The sequence below is a fragment of the Macrobrachium nipponense genome, chromosome 3 (genome assembly GCF_015104395.2).
Source record: "Macrobrachium nipponense isolate FS-2020 chromosome 3, ASM1510439v2, whole genome shotgun sequence".
Taxonomy (NCBI): domain Eukaryota; kingdom Metazoa; phylum Arthropoda; class Malacostraca; order Decapoda; family Palaemonidae; genus Macrobrachium; species Macrobrachium nipponense.
In genome coordinates this window covers 119,460,420-119,472,500 of record NC_087202.1, presented here as the reverse complement: position 1 = coordinate 119,472,500, position 12,081 = coordinate 119,460,420, and the positions used below count along the sequence as shown (strand labels likewise).

General features: G+C 42.3%; 1 pseudogene; it reads left to right on the top strand.

Moving 5' to 3' along the window:
- The first annotated feature begins 1,877 nt into the window (after positions 1 to 1,877).
- Positions 1,878 to 12,081, top strand: part of LOC135222487 (uncharacterized) — a 62,971-nt pseudogene continuing 52,767 nt past the window's right edge.

Genomic DNA, 12,081 nt, shown 5'->3' with positions numbered 1-12,081 from the left:
ACTGAGGTGTTAAGTTAACTAAATTAGGTTAACTTAACTTACTGGAGGTAGCTTACTAGAAACGGGAATGGTATCGATGACAAAATCACATACGATTGTTTAAGAACAAGTACCGGTAGGTGCTTACTCATCTACTTGAAGTGGACGTAGTCGTTCCAAATCGCCAAGATCAAGTATTGTTTTTAATTTTTTAACGTTGCTGTCACTAACAATCGCTCGGCTGAAATATATATTCTACGTTAATTACAGAGAAAGTATTTGAATTCGACCGTTCCTTAGGTGAATCTAATTTAATTCTCACGTGAGCTGCATTCGTGTTCCCTATAGTCAGATTTCGTTTATGTCAAGTTGTTGTCTTCATCTAATATTCGACATTAAACTGTGGCCATTTTGTTTCTACACCGCGGAGTAACCAAAAATCACATGAAAGAGAACGTGGTTATAGCTAGCCTATTTAAAGAAACATATACCTAACAATGACAAAATATAATCTCAAAATAATTTTTGTAAATGGCAGTGCTAGAATCTTCCCAGTGATGATACTTCATAACCCCTATTTTATGAAAGAACCGTCTACTGTAAGCTAGTAAATAAGAAAAAGAAAAAATGACGTTAAATGATAAAATGATAAAAGTACTTGAAAACCCTTATCAATTAAGCACGATGACGATATGATCATAGTCCTTAGATTAGTATAACCACTTTATTTGATTGTTTGGTGTCCATTTTAATATTGTCAAATTAGTAGCCATTTTTAATAATATCCATAATACAACCTAATTTTTTATTATAGTATATTCACATCATCTATATTTTCTCGAATAATATCCTTGGATTTGTAACTCTCTTCATAACAATAGCCTATCCTTGGAACAGTACTTAGCCATTATTTTTATCCTGTGCCTTATTTTTAACGTTGTCTAAAGATTAATAGACTTTATTTCATGAAATCTTTGAATTAAGAGCCATCTCACTGTACAATGCCCCGAGATCTGTAGCTGCAGCCTTTTAATTTGATAATATCGTTAGATTGGAGTCGCTCGAGCTACCATGATGACAAAACTTTGATAGAGAGAAAATGCTAATTTACAGCATGATATTCACAGTAAGACTTTCAGTAATGATGATGAACAACAGATACTTATTAAAGCATTCTTTCAAATAGGTAGGCCTACGGTACATTGTCACCCAGGCCTTCACCTTTTTATATATTTTTTTTTGGACATGTTTGTATTCTTTTATATTTATGGAACCTTTTTACATGACTAATGATGTAATTATACGATTGTTATTAGGAATTATCAATCACAGACGCGTCATTGCGAATGAAGGAACTAAGAAAAATGTTTTTCTTTGAAAGTTGTCCATTATCTTGGAAGTATTATTTGCCAAATGATATTGCATGAATGTATAAAAGATCTATCGTGATATGCAGTATTCTCACCAGCCAACTAAACCTAATTACACAGGAAATCGTCTTATTACGAAAACATGTCAAAATCAGCCGTTTTATATGAAATTGAATATGCTAAGTGATATATCCATATTCATGTTGCTTCACTTAGACCCGTGTTATTTATTTATTATGCATCTTTGTTAAGTACTTGCAGGTATTTTTATTTAGCCTACATATTTTTTATCTTCATCTTACATCTCTTCCTCGACTCTTGCCTAACAAAAATGCTTAATTCTACCGCAACAAGTTCCAACTAGATATACCTACTATTTTCCGTGGGGGATAGAGAGAGAGAAACGTGGACTTTATACAGTTATTTTATCACTCTGAGTCCGGAGAATAGTTAGATTGATGACGAAAGCTGTAACCCCCCCCCCCCCCCCCCCCCCCAACCCCCCCCCCCCCCCCCCCCCCACACAAGGTGCAAGGTAAAGCACCAACCTTCCTGAAGCCAATGTAATTACAGTTGGCAACTTCTATTAATATCTCGGTCTGTCCAAAGTCTCTCCTTCCTGGCTCCAACCAAACAGGTTGTGTTGGAAGGGACGAAGGAGGAGGCGTGTTTGTGTCTGTGCCAATTCGCCCACTTCTATTTCTGTGGCTGGAGTTCGAGTGACAGGTTGTGGCAGGTAAATCAAGTTCTATACTAGGTGAATCTTTTGTTGTAGTAGAATATGGTGTCTGTAGGTAGTTGCTTAAACAGGGCTTTGTGATTGTTGATAGGTAGGCCTACTGGTGTCAAGTTCAAGGCTGGCGGTAGGCCTACCACACAGGAGTTGCTCAGGACAGTTTAGAGCCAGTTTTTCCCGGGTAAGTGATTTATGCTTCCCGATAAACTTCAGTTAGGCTAACCTAGCGTATTTACAAACTGGTCTTGTTTATTAAGTCAAGGCTTGCATCTCGGTACAAACGAGGTCACCGAACTTTTTAGCCCACTGGCCTATTCCTATTAGCCTAGTACCTAGTACTAGTAGGCGTTCCGGAACCATTACTAGGTACTAAGCTAGTAGTAGTGTTAGACTATGGAGGGTTTTAATTTTTGTTATGAACGATCACAGTTTTTCCTATTAGGCCTAGCCTACAGGATTTTAGCAGTATTACCTATTTGAAGGAAGTTTGCAGAACAACAGGATAGGCTAAGGCCTTTCCAATTTTAGCCTAAGTCTTATGTATTTTGGGTGGTTAAGGGAACGTTGAAACTACCCCCAGCCTAACTGAGGTTAGGAAGGTAAGGTCTAGTTAGGTCGGACATGGCATTCTAGAAAGGTTAGGTTTGTTTTTGTCTGCAGAACGGGTTCCAGTCATTCTGCACTCGCTCCATAGGCCAAGGTATTTTATTTCAAAACTTATGAATACCAATTTTTAGTATTAGAGTTCATTTTTGGGTAATTCTATATAGTAATGATGGCGTGCCTGCTTTTACCTTGGCAATTTTGTCATGTTCTTATGCATCTATAATAGGCTCTGCCTATTACAAATAGCATGTTAACCCACAAGGTGTGGCGCGTCGCTAAAATCGACGCTTTATATATGTCGTGTATGGACGACGTCAATATTATCGACGCTTAATTTTCAAATATTGGGGTTAATTTAGCCCCTCCATTTAGCTCTGTTTCAGTGACGTCAACAGTCTCACCAGCCATTCAGCTCACTCTTGGACATAAGAGGGGCCAGATTTCTCTTAATCATAGGTATATCAAAATAGCATAATTGTAAACCTTCTGTTAGCCCTGGGGGGCAGGACCAGGGAGGCTTTCATATCTTGAATTTATAACTATGAAAAATTTATATAAATCCTTGTTTATATTGTAAATTTTAGTGATAATGGAGTTTGATGATGATGCTTATTCTTTTCAATCAAATACTGATATAGACACATAATTATAGCGACAGTGACAATAGTAATATTGGTTTAAAAGTTGTTTGCATATGTCCATTAAATACACACATACATATACACCGATTCAACCGATTAATAACTGCTGTATATATTTTGCAATTTTATAGGTGTTTCTTGAATAGCTAAGGAGTAATATTGTCATGAAAAAAATGTGAAATTATCTCAGAAAATACGGCATAAAGCATTCCAAAACTAAAATGCATTTTTTGAAAAGAACTTTTTCTTTCCAAAATATATGCTTTTTAAATATTAATTTTCTAAATATCTTGTATTTCATTTTTTATTATTAATCTGCGAAACAAGGAAAATACAACCATGTATAACATTAGGTGATAAGTTAAAAAATTAGCAAGAAAATTTTGGTTCCATTACTGATGTTGCTAATGCATAATACTATTGCTGTCGTCCTTTGGTAACAACCCCCTAGCATCACTTGGGTTAAAATCCATTGCAAATTTACCATTAATGAGATATTTACTATTTGTTTCAACATTCATGTGAGTGGGCCTTCTAATAAAGTAAAAAGTTACCTTTTATTTTGGTGGCACAGCCTAGGGCAATAGCTGTGAGGTTGAGTTAGTATATCGCATAGGGATAGGCCAAAATAGGTAGGTACTACGTATAGGAAAAATTCAATTTTTGCAGGTAGCCTATGTATAATTCTAAGGAAGAGCTCCACCTGCAGATATTGTTTATCAGTACAATTTTCTTTACTGATTAATATAGAAGGTGGTATGTAGATTAATGTAGCACTTGTGAGATAACTTCTAAATACTGTGAGAAAGGTTCCATCTTCTGTTTATGCCTTTATATTGATCCTTCAGGTGCTGGTACTAAACTTGGTGTCATGTTTATCTGTTCTGCATAAAAACATAAGACATTAAAGTTCTCACATTGTTTTAGTAAATTTTTCAATTTATCTCACCTGTGCTTCATCAAATATACCATTTTCTATGTTGTTCTGTCCAAAAAATTCATTGATAAGTAACTTCTCTAGAGTGGAGCTCTTCCTTAGAATTACATACCATTTTTTTTAACACCATGAGAGTTCTCACTTCTTTTTATATTGTTTTAACATGTTACTTACTAGCTAATGAGTTCTAGCATGATTAAGTTCCTTGTGGCACCATGTACTAGATTACTAAACCTTCTTCAGGCCTTATTGGGCTATCAAAACTTAAAAACACCAGTCTGTCTGTCAGAGAAAACAACAAAATAACTTTCCAAGTCAAAGTAAAAAATGGCTGGTAAGAAAGTGTGCACAGCAATCATCTACTAGAGAACACTGAAATAATATGAGTTTAGTGCATTCAGACCTTTTAAAATACTGTTACAAGGATTAAAGCCTTGATGTTACCAGATATTATTATTATATAATAATCTCTTGTGATGCCTAGTAGTACTGAAAGATTATTGGTCATCCACAATTTTGTTTTTCATGGAAAATATGTATGCCTGAAAAAACCATTTCATACATTCAACTTACCTGTCAGATATATACATAGCTATCGACTCCGTCGTCCCCGACAGAAATTCAAATTTCGCGGCACTCGCTACAGGTAGGTCAGGTGATCTACCGCCCTGCTCTGGGTGGCAGGACTAGGAACTATTCCCGTTTTCTAATCAGATTCTCTCTTCCACCTGTCTCCTGCGGGGAGGCTGGGTGGGTCTTCAATTGTATATATCTGCCAGGTAAGTATGTATGAAACTTTATTGTATCATAACAATATCATTTATACATACTAATTTTCTCACATTTTTTACTTGTGAAGATGAGTTCACAGAGCCCCGGTATCTTGAATTTAAGATAAATAGATGTTACTTTAATGAATACTAGTATTGGTTTTATTACAAAATTTATACATAAGCCATTTCAGTGTTTTCCGTCTTTAACAATATTAACCACTGATGTGTGAATTTCAACATACCAGACCTTAGGAAATTGTACATAACCCCTTGTTATAGTATGCTCGCTTCCAGTGAATCTTGAATTGTGTAGTGCTCTGTTCCAGTTTAACTAACTGAGTTAGGTAAATCTTATCTGGATTTAACAGCGAGTAATTAAACAAGCTTAGTAGCTTGTTGGTTTATTTTCACACTGTCTGGGCTAGGGTTGGAGGTATCCAGAGCAGCACAGTTTAGAGTAAATCATATCCTAGTCCAGTTGCCTTGGGTAAGCTTCTCATAAAATGTGCTTACCTCCTGTCTCAGGACAAGGTACCCAAGTCTCGGGTGTGTGTGGACATCCAAGGCTCAGAAGCAGGGCACCTTGGGACCAGCCATGGTACCAAGGCCATCCCTATTGCCTGGTGTAGTTCCTTCTCCTGTACAGAGTTCCAAGGTTCCATCCTGTTGGCCCATTCCCAACACAGTAGAATAGTTGTCCAGGGCACGGCCCCTTGCCAAAGTTTATCCTCGCTGAATACGAGTCTCCACACCCCATGCCTCCAAAGGTTCTTACCCTTAGGCTTCATCTGATGCGCATTACTCACGGTCCCCCAACCGGGATGTGTACTATACTAAATAGAGTGGGTGTGCAATGTGCAAACATCACCCCAACCTTCAAATCCCCATCCCAGGACACAGCTCCCACGGGTCCCAAGTAGGCAATGCCGACCCTAGGGTTCGCACGTTGGATCTAATTATAGAGGCCTCGTCCTCCAGGACAAATCCTGCACCTTGTTAGGACAGACCATGCTCTCGCCCTACAGGGCATGACTTCTCTCGGGCAGCTCAAACTCATGTTCACGTGAACAAATTTACTCTCCTTGGGATAGCTCTTGTGCACTTCGAATGACAGGAGTTCTCCCAGACACATATAGCGATTATCATTTCAGTCTGACAGACAGTCACAGCCTTCCTCTCCTGCCGAGGCTTCAGTCTCCGGCAGGTCAACAAAGGGTGCCTGGCCCCTCTCACCTGTTTCTTTGACTTCTTTGGGTTAAGCAGAGAACCATTAGAGGGATCATGGGGGTTTTAGTGGAGGTTTCACCTGCAGAGAGGGCAATTTGGAACAACCACGACTTGGAAGGAATGGAGGGTCCTCTCCCCAAGGACGTGGATACTCCCCGAGCTGCAAAAATTGTACATCGAGATTTTTAATTTGATTTGTCAGTATAACAATCTTTGGGAAGAGGCCTTGGCTGACAATGGCATTGCCATGGTGGAAGCTTGCAGAATAAGTCCTGGTACAGGAGTAGAAGGACTTAGGATGGGAGAAATAGCTCTTGAAGGAAAAGTAATAGGAACCTCCGCTACTAAAGGAGAAGGAGAAGAAGCTAAATTAGCTTTACTTACAACCCTAAGAGCTGCCTTCCTCTTCCTATCTTTCAGTACTTTCTCTGAGTGAGAAATAAACACTTTCCATTTATTTTCATCCCATCCCTGACACTCTAGACACATAAGTACTTTATTGCAACCCTGACCCCTACACTTAATGCATCTAGAATGTGAGTCATAAATGCCTTAACTAATCTAGTTCTGCACCCTTCGGTGCAGAACCTAACTCCAAATGAACTGGAGTCTGGCATGACAGTGAAAAAGGATACAAAAAAGCTACACTAGATGTAATTGTGGGAAAGTAAAACAACCATCCAACAAGATGACAAAATGTCTGCTTAAGACCACCAATGTTACTCAGGAGCCGGCAGAAAATGAATTGGAGTAAGTATGCTGTGTTGTCATACCTGGTGGTCGGGAATGTGGGCAGATAACTATCACCTGCACTAGTGATGGCAGCACCACTGTGAAATGTGAATGTCACAAAAGTGACTTACCAAACAATTACATTAGCTGTACGCTTTCTTACCTGGCAGTCGAAAATTCAAATTCCTGGCGGCGGTAGCAGCGCTGCCATTGTTTGTGTAGGTGATACAGATCCCTCCTACTTTCGGGAATACTTGGCACTGCTGAGCTTTAGACTTCAATTCGTTTTCTGCCGGCCACGGGGTAACACCGGTGGTTTGTTGTTGCAGTTGACTTTTGTCGCCATTGTGGATTTTTTCTTTTTGGTGATGTACAATTTCTTGGTTGGCTTTTTAGCTTCATCAGTTAGCTGCCTAGTTATTTACAAGTTATTACAAAGATGTCTGATGCTAGTTCTTCTTCAGTTAGGTTTTGCAGCAGTGGCTGCAAAACTAGATTAGCTAAACTGTTCTGATCCGCACTCCAAATGTGTTAAATGTAGGGGTCAGTGCTGTAGCAAGGAATTAACTTGTGATGAGTGCCGTAGTTTAGATGGACAAGGTTGGAAGACTTTTCAAACTCATTTGGATAAGATGGACAAAGATAGGAAAAGGAAAGCAGCTCTTAGAGCGGGTAGTAAAACTAGAGTAGAGACAACTCCCGTGCCTTTAGAGGCAAACAAACCGCCACTATCTACTCCACTTTTATCGAATATGTCACCTATTGATAGTCCTCCAACTTCAGTACCAATTACTCCAGACCAGGTATCCCATGTTTCCGATCCCAACACCATTTCCTTGTTAGAGTCCAAGATGGACAAGAAATTTGAGTTCTTGGCAAAATCTGTTATGGATTTGGGTATGTCGTTTCGTGCGTTCGTAGAGAAGTCAAGTGAAAAGGCCAGTGTTAGGCCAAGTGTCAGTGTTGTGTCCGAGGAGGCGGCTGTCCATTACCTCTGTTCTCCTAGACGAAGGTCCCTGTCCCGCTCCCCACTTTCCGGGAGAAGACATACCGGAGGTTGAAGGGAGACTGGGGGAGTTTGCCCACGGTCAGTCGCCGACTCTGTCGACGTAGTCGACTCGCGAGTGCCCAGGAAACGCGGCTGGAAAGGCGTAGATATCAGTGACGCGCAGTTTTCGTCTGACTCGGAAGTGCAGTCGCCTGTGTCGAGGCGAAAAGTGTGGAGTGATTTAGTGTCGCGTCCTTTGAAGAGATATGCCCAGAGTACGAGAGGGATGTCGCCGCCTGTTAAGAAATTCAAGGAGCACTGGAGTCCACAACCTTCCTGCAATTTTGCACCGGACCAGTTTTTCCGGGAAGATCATCAGTCCTCATCGGATAGTGTAACTTTGGATGGAGATAGACGCTCACGTGCGTTACATCACTCGCGCGCTTGCGAGACTGCCTCGCCTCGTTGTGTATCGATAGGAGTTTCGACTCGTTCGCCTCATTCGTCTCGAGCTGTTTCGACTCGTTCGCCTCGAGCTGCTTCGACTCGTTCGCCTCATACGTCTCGTGTTGTTTCAACTCCCAGTCGTTCATTTTCGAAGAAGAGCCGTACGACAGCCACGACTTAAGTCTTCGCCTAAGGATGATGCGAAGGCCAAACCCTTGCTAGAGGATTCTGCTGTGGGTCCCTTTAAACATCAACTTCAAGAATTGATGGTCTTTTTGAAGAAGACAACGAGCCAGATGGAAGAGGAAGACGGGGTATCGGCCATCCTGTCGGAAGAGGAAACTCAAGACCAGGATTCGAAGCCCTTTTCTGCTTATTCTAGTCTGTTAAGGTTTCTTTTACAGACTTATCCGGACTTTTTTTGAACCAGCTTCGCCTTCTTCACCTCCGTCGTAGTTTGTGAAGGATAGGAGATCAGCGCCTTCGGGGTAACCGAAACCAGTTCTTTCTCAGTCCTCATAGAAAGCACTGAAGGAAGTAGAAGAGTGGCTTGCTAAGAAGAGGGAGTCAGGCAAGGCTTCGTTCGCCTTTCCTCTGTCGAAGCTGCAGAATAAAACCTACAGGTTTTATGTGACCGGAGAAGTTCCTTCTTTGGGAGTTTCTGCCTCCTCCTAAGGAGACTTCTCCGGTCTTGTGGACTCTCTCAGAAGAGCAGCGTTCTCGGCTGCGAAAGTGTTGTTCTCTTCACCCGAGTTGGATCACCTGGTGAAGAACTTATACAAGTTGATCGAAGTCTTCCGTTTTCTGGATTGGACTATTGCAGCGTTAGCCAGGAAAATTGAAGATTGCCAGTCTCTAGATGAGGATTTTTCTGCCGACTGGCTCAATGTGTTGTCCTGTGCGGACAGGGCAGTGAGAGACTGTTCAGGGGAATTGGCTGCCCTATACGAACCAAAAATCGGCATTGTTGTTCTCCCCCGAGTAAATCTCACCTGTTTCCAGAAGAAACCATCAAGCATGTGCTGTCGGACCTCGAGAAAAAGTCCACCAATGATCTTCTTTTTCAGTCAGCGAGAAGACCTAAGGAACCTCCAGCGACAAGAGCCAAAGCTTCTCTACAAAAACATCCCTTTCGAGGAGGTAAGTCGAGGTGGCAGCAGAGACTAAGAACTAACCTATGAACCACCTCCAATTCTACCAAGAAACCTTCCCTTTAAGACAGAGAAATGATCGGAATCCTTCACACACCCGTGGGGGCAAGACTCCACGACTACTGGGAGGAATGGAGTCGAAGAGGAGCAGAACAGTGGGTAATTCAGGTGCTTCGAGAAGGATATGTGATCCCTTTTACGCAGGATCCACCACTGTCCAATACACCTGTCGGTTTGACAGCATACTCGACAGGATCAACAAGAGCTTTGGCTTTAGCCAAAGAAGTAGAAGAGCTCATCAACAAAGAGGCCATAAGAGGAAGTAACAGACACGAACTCCCCAGGGTTTTACAACAGGCTCTTTGTAGTCCCCAAGGCATCAGGGGGATGGAGACCTGTGTTGGATGTAAGCGCTCTGAACCTCTTCGTCCGGAAGATGAAATTCCGAATGGAAACCAATCGATCGGTAATGTCAGCCATCCAACCGGGCGACTGGACGGTATCTCTCGACATGAAGGATGCATACTTCCATGTCCCCATCCATCAGAACTCTAGGAAGTTCCTGAGATTCGTCTTCAAGAAGAGAGTCTTCCAGTTCCGAGCTCTCTGTTTCGGTCTGTCAACCGCCCCTCAAGTATTTACTCGGATTCTCACTTCTCTGGGAAAGTAGCTGCATTTGATGGGGATCAACACAGCTTTTGTTCATGAAACTTACCTGACCAGATATATATATAGCTGTATTCTCCGAAGTCCGACAGAATTTCAAAATTAGCGGCACACGCAGTGGGCGGCCAGGTGGTAGTACCCATTCCCGCTGCTGGTGGGGCGGATATCAGGAACTATTCCCATTTTCTATTCATATTTTTTCTGTCGCCGGTCGGTAAACAACTGTTTACAGACCCTCCGCCTAGGATTTGAAACGTTCATTAGCCGCTTAAGTATCCTAATTATTCTTTCGATTATTGACTGGGATTTGTGGCTAGGCATACGCTATCGTAAATTTTTTCATTGCATTTGATGTCTGAAGATAGGTAGTCCTACTTTTGCAAGACTTTGTTTGTTTTCTGCAGTGTGGGGTAAGGTGAGGCTACCGGAACTTTCGGTAGACACTCGCTTAGTATATATGACGTTTACATGTTTTCTTTGCATAAGTCAATGTAATTAGTTGTAATGTGTGACTGATTACGGAAGAAGTAGGATTCATGTACGCATTTTAGAGCGGGTTAGAATCAGGAGTTTTCCTCCACAGTAAACAAGTTAGAAATAATGAACCTTCTAACCTCCTGTAGATTTTATTTTGCCTAACCCTGTGGTATGGCTTACGGGCCTAGAAGAAGTGTCTGCTAGAGGATTACATCAAGTAATCTTAGACTAAAGTGCTCGCTCTCCAATCAGTGTTGTGAAGTGTTGTGCCCCTTGTGTTGTGGAGGGGGCGTCAGATTGGCCCCATAATGCCTCTAGGCCTGGACCTCTGTCGGACTCCCAGGACTCAGGGAGAGGGCATGTCGAAAGCCGCAAGAGGGTTACGGGGGCTCCCCACCGATCTGGCGTCCCTTCGGCAGAACCTGTTGATGCTTCCCAGGCTGCTAAAGATCGTGCACGTGCACGAATCTTGAAGGATTGCTTCTCGTCCTCCGAGGCGTCCTCCCACGCAAGGGTTGGAGCTCTCGGAAGGACTCGCGCCCTCTAAGAAGCTTAGAGAAGAGGACGCTTCACGTCCTCTCTCTCGTCAGGGGGAGGGAACGTCAGATCGGCCCCATAACGCCTCTAGCCTAGACCTCTGTCGGACTCCCAGGAAACCAGGGAGAGGGCATGTCAAAAGCCGAAGGAGGGTTACGGGTTTTTCATGCTGATCTGGCTTCCTTTCGGCAGGTCCTGTTGTCGCTTCCCAGGCTGCCGAAGATCGAGCACGTGCACGAATCTTGAAGGATTGCTTCTCGTCCTCCGAGGCGTCCTCCCCACACAGGGTTGGAGCTCTCGGAAGGACTCGCGCCTCCTAAAGAAGCTTTAGAGAAGGGAGGACTTCACGTCCTCTCTCTCGTCACGAGAGGATGAAACAGTAAAGAGACCACATTTACCCTTTTCGAAGAATGCGCTGGCTCTTTTCCTAAGGGACATATTAAGGAGGCTCATTCATCTTGCCAGAAGAGTGATTTGAGCCTCCTGCGTTTGAACGCTCGTTTATACATTATTAAGGAGGCTCATTCATCTTACAGAAAGAGTGATTTGAGCCTCCTGCGAGTGAACGCTCGTTTATACATTATTAAGGAGGCTCATTCATCTTGCCAGAAGAGTGATTTGAGCCTCCTGCGAGTGAACGCTCATGAAGTTAGAGCTGTTTCAACCTCGCTAGCATTCCAAAAGAATTTGGTAATCAGGACATTCTAGATTCCACCTTTTGGAGGAGCAACTCAGTATTCGTCTCCTCTCCTCATGGCGCTCCGTCTATACCTTATGTAACGTTCGCTGTACTTCGAAAAAGCAAGCTGATAAG